This window comes from Schistocerca gregaria, unplaced genomic scaffold (assembly GCF_023897955.1).
Source record: "Schistocerca gregaria isolate iqSchGreg1 unplaced genomic scaffold, iqSchGreg1.2 ptg000470l, whole genome shotgun sequence".
In the NCBI taxonomy this organism is placed as follows: Eukaryota; Metazoa; Arthropoda; class Insecta; order Orthoptera; family Acrididae; genus Schistocerca; species Schistocerca gregaria.
Window position 1 is genome coordinate 3,570,644 of NW_026061884.1, and position 5,097 is coordinate 3,575,740.

The 5,097-nt window shown below is 46.1% G+C and overlaps 1 non-coding gene across 1 annotated transcript; it reads right to left on the minus strand.

Annotated features, from left to right (window-relative positions):
• Nucleotides 1-4,465: 4,465 nt before the first annotated feature.
• On the minus strand, nt 4,466-4,537 carry Trnai-aau (transfer RNA isoleucine (anticodon AAU)). The gene has a single exon. It is a non-coding gene; the product is annotated as a tRNA-Ile (tRNA).
• Nucleotides 4,538-5,097: the final 560 nt, after the last annotated feature.

The window sequence follows — 5,097 nt, forward strand, 5'->3', positions numbered from 1 at the left end:
GCGGCCTAGCGGTACTCTTGGGTACTTCGTCCTTACGGTCGTCTGCATCATCAGACTTTAGCTGACAACACTTCATATTACCGGCTAATATTTGCAGCTATGGCGACAAATTACTGCTTGACTACACATCTGACACGTAACCGATGTGCTCTCCAAACAACAACACTTGCATTTCAGAACATGTCTTTCACACATGTCTACAAAATCACCTTCACCTTCAAATACAGCTTCCTTGCGACTGACAGAGACGTAGGCAAAGTTTAAAGTTGCTATTTCCATTAAATCTCGTTAATCAGAAAAACGGTAATTTACACTTGCAGCGGAACAAAATTCCGTTCCGCCCAGCGTCTGGCTCGAACCCACGACCCTGGGATTAAGAGTCTGACGCTCTACCGACTGAGCTAGCCGGCTACCTCGGTGAATACCTGCCGGGTAGCACGTCACACAGTACTCGTTTGGGTTGGGTGGTCCCATACAGAATCTCTCCACGATGCCTAATGTTTTCCTAACGTCACACTCGTCACGTACTTCACTTTTATGTCATAATCATTTCTGAGAGGTAAAGAAATTGCATGACAACATGCAGAGCTAGTGGCGTCAAAATTAACGCACATACTTTATGTGACTCAAAAGCCGAACGAGTTACTTTCCGACGTTGTTTTAGATGTGCAAGTGATAGTCAAAACTCGCTGTGTCGGCACTCTGCCGACCATTTCGCTAGTTAACACCGGTCTTGTTGTGTGTGTTTCAAGCTCAAGAGCATCTCCAAGCAAAAAATGGTCAACAGCAACATTCAGACGGTTTCGTACTGCTCAATTGCTACATTAAAACGTTATGTTTCTTTTTCAGAACTGGAAAAACACAAGCGTGACAGCATTCGAACCTGTAATCTTCAGATCCGAAGTCCGACGCCTTATCCATTAGGCCACACGGTCACTGACGACCAACATTTACATGTATACGACTCATCTCGAAACGCTCAGACCCCTGAGGATTTGTGTTTTCGTTCTACACAGCCGCTGCCCCTTGCTCTTTCCCACCCATTCGTTACATTCAACCTCTGACGTGACCGACCAAATATAGACTGAGAAACGAGACCACACACTTTGTGCATTCGGAATCGAAGGCAGGCCGTCCCTCGCCATATTTGCTACGATTGCCATTTGCTACTTCTGCAGAAGCGGCGACGACGACGACGACGACGACGACGAATATCGCGAGAGGCTCTGAGATATGTGAGAAATACATCTATAAAATGTAATTCAGACTGCCTCGTCCCACCTTATGCTGTACCGCTTTGGCAAATGCTTTATCTGCGCCATTCGCCTTAATCGCATCTGAGAGTGATTCTTAAAAAAACGCCTGTCGCTAATTGTTCGTCATCACAGGTACTGTTTGCTATACGGCCACGACGCGCAACTGATTTCCAAAATTCATCTTTCTCCTGTGAGGATGGAACTTACGACCCCTGGTTTATTAGACCAGTGCTCTACCACTGAGCTAAAGAGGCGCGGCCTAGCGGTACACTTGGGTACTTCGTCCTTACGGTCGTCTGCATCATCAGACTTTAGCTGACAACACTTCATATTACCGGCTAATATTTGCAGCTATGGCGACAAATTACTGCTTGACTACACATCTGACACGTAACCGATGTGCTCTCCAAACAACAACACTTGCATTTCAGAACATGTCTTTCACACATGTCTACAAAATCACCTTCACCTTCAAATACAGCTTCCTTGCGACTGACAGAGACGTAGGCAAAGTTTAAAGTTGCTATTTCCATTAAATCTCGTTAATCAGAAAAACGGTAATTTACACTTGCAGCGGAACAAATTTCCGTTCCGCCCAGCGTCTGGCTCGAACCCACGACCCTGGGATTAAGAGTCTGACGCTCTACCGACTGAGCTAGCCGGCTACCTCGGTGAATATCTGCCGGGTAGCACGTCACATAGTACCGTTTGGGTTGGGTGGTCCCATACAGAATCTCTCCATGATGCCTAATGTTTTCCTAACGTCACACTCGTCACGTACTTCACTTTTATGTCATAATCATTTCTGAGAGGTAAAGAAATTGCATGACAACATGCAGAGCTAGTGGCGTCAAAATTAACGCACATACTTTATGTGACTCAAAAGCCGAACGAGTTACTTTCCGACGTTGTTTTAGATGTGCAAGTGATAGTCAAAACTCGCTGTGTCGGCACTCTGCCGACCATTTCGCTAGTTAACACCGGTCTTGTTGTGTGTGTTTCAAGCTCAAGAGCATCTCCAAGCAAAAAATGGTCAACAGCAACATTCAGACGGTTTCGTACTGCTCAATTGCTACATTAAAACGTTATGTTTCTTTTTCAGAACTGGAAAAACACAAGCGTGACAGCATTCGAACCTGTAATCTCCAGATCCGAAGTCCGACGCCTTATCCATTAGGCCACACGGTCACTGACGACCAACATTTACATGTATACGACTCATCTCGAAACGCTCACACCCCTGAGGATTTGTGTTTTCGTTCTACACAGCCGCTGCCCCTTGCTCTTTCCCACCCATTCGTTACATTCAACCTCTGACGTGACCGACCAAATATAGACTGAGAAACAAGACCACACACTTTGTGCATTCGGAATCGAAGGCAGGCCGTCCCTCGCCGCATTTGCTACGATTGCCATTTGCTACTTCTGCAGAAGCGGCGACGACGACGACGACGACGACGACGAATATCGCGAGAGGCTCTGAGATATGTGAGAAATACATCTATAAAATGTAATTCAGACTGCCTCGTCCCACCTTATGCTGTACCGCTTTGGCAAATGCTTTATCTGCGCCATTCGCCTTAATCGCATCTGAGAGTGATTCTTAAAAAAACGCCTGTCGCTAATTGTTCGTCATCACAGGTACTGTTTGCTATACGGCCACGACGCGCAACTGATTTCCAAAATTCATCTTTCTCCTGTGAGGATGGAACTTACGACCCCTGGTTTATTAGACCAATTCTCTACCACTGAGCTAAAGAGGCGCGGCCTAGCGGTACTCTTGGGTACTTCGTCCTTACGGTCGTCTGCATCATCAGACTTTAGCTGACAACACTTCATATTACCGGCTAATATTTGCAGCTATGGCGACAAATTACTGCTTGACTACACATCTGACACGTAACCGATGTGCTCTCCAAACAACAACACTTGCATTTCAGAACATGTCTTTCACACATGTCTACAAAATCACCTTCACCTTCAAATACAGCTTCCTTGCGACTGACAGAGACGTAGGCAAAGTTTAAAGTTGCTATTTCCATTAAATCTCGTTATCAGAAAAACGGTAATTTACACTTGCAGCGGAACAAAATTCCGTTCCGCCCAGCGTCTGCCTCGAACCCACGACCCTGGGATTAAGAGTCTGACGCTCTACCGACTGAGCTAGCCGGCTATCTCGGTGAATACCTGCCGGGTAGCACGTCACACAGTACTCGTTTGGGTTGGGTGGTCCCATACAGAATCTCTCCATGATGCCTAATGTTTTCCTAACGTCACACTCGTCACGTACTTCACTTTTATGTCATAATCATTTCTGAGAGGTAAAGAAATTGCATGACAACATGCAGAGCTAGTGGCGTCAAAATTAACGCACATACTTTATGTGACTCAAAAGCCGAACGAGTTACTTTCCGACGTTGTTTTAGATGTGCAAGTGATAGTCAAAACTCGCTGTGTCGGCACTCTGCCGACCATTTCGCTAGTTAACACCGGTCTTGTTGTGTGTGTTTCAAGCTCAAGAGCATCTCCAAGCAAAAAATGGTCAACAGCAACATTCAGACGGTTTCGTACTGCTCAATTGCTACATTAAAACGTTATGTTTCTTTTTCAGAACTGGAAAAACACAAGCGTGACAGCATTCGAACCTGTAATCTTCAGATCCGAAGTCCGACGCCTTATCCATTAGGCCACACGGTCACTGACGACCAACATTTACATGTATACGACTCATCTCGAAACGCTCACACCCCTGAGGATTTGTGTTTTCGTTCTACACAGCCGCTGCCCCTTGCTCTTTCCCACCCATTCGTTACATTCAACCTCTGACGAGACCGACCAAATATAGACTGAGAAACAAGACCACACACTTTGTGCATTCGGAATCGAAGGCAGGCCGTCCCTCGCCGCATTTGCTACGATTGCCATTTGCTACTTCTGCAGAAGCGGCGGCGGCGACGACGACGACGACGACGACGACGACGAATATCGCGAAAGGCTCTGAGATATGTGAGAAATACATCTATAAAATGTAATTCAGACTGCATCGTCCCACCTTATGCTGTACCGCTTTGGCAAATGCTTTATCTGCGCCATTCGCCTTAATCGCATCTGAGAGTGATTCTTAAAAAAACGCCTGTCGCTAATTGTTCGTCATCACAGGTACTGTTTGCTATACGGCCACGACGCGCAACTGATTTCCAAAATTCATCTTTCTCCTGTGAGGATTGAACTTACGACCCCTGGTTTATTAGACCAGTGCTCTACCACTGAGCTAAAGAGGCGCGGCCTAGCGGTACTCTTGGGTACTTCGTCCTTACGGTCGTCTGCATCATCAGACTTTAGCTGACAACACTTCATATTACCGGCTAATATTTGCAGCTATGGCGACAAATTACTGCTTGACTACACATCTGACACGTAACCGATGTGCTCTCCAAACAACAACACTTGCATTTCAGAACATGTCTTTCACACATGTCTACAAAATCACCTTCACCTTCAAATACAGCTTCCTTGCGACTGACAGAGACGTAGGCAAAGTTTAAAGTTGCTATTTCCATTAAATCTCGTTAATCAGAAAAACGGTAATTTACACTTGCAGCGGAACAAAATTCCGTTCCGCCCAGCGTCTGGCTCGAACCCACGACCCTGGGATTAAGAGTCTGACGCTCTACCGACTGAGCTAGCCGGCTACCTCGGTGAATACCTGCCGGGTAGCACGTCACACAGTACTCGTTTGGGTTGGGTGGTCCCATACAGAATCTCTCCACGATGCCTAATGTTTTCCTAACGTCACACTCGTCACGTACTTCACTTTTATGTCATAATCATTTCTGAGAGG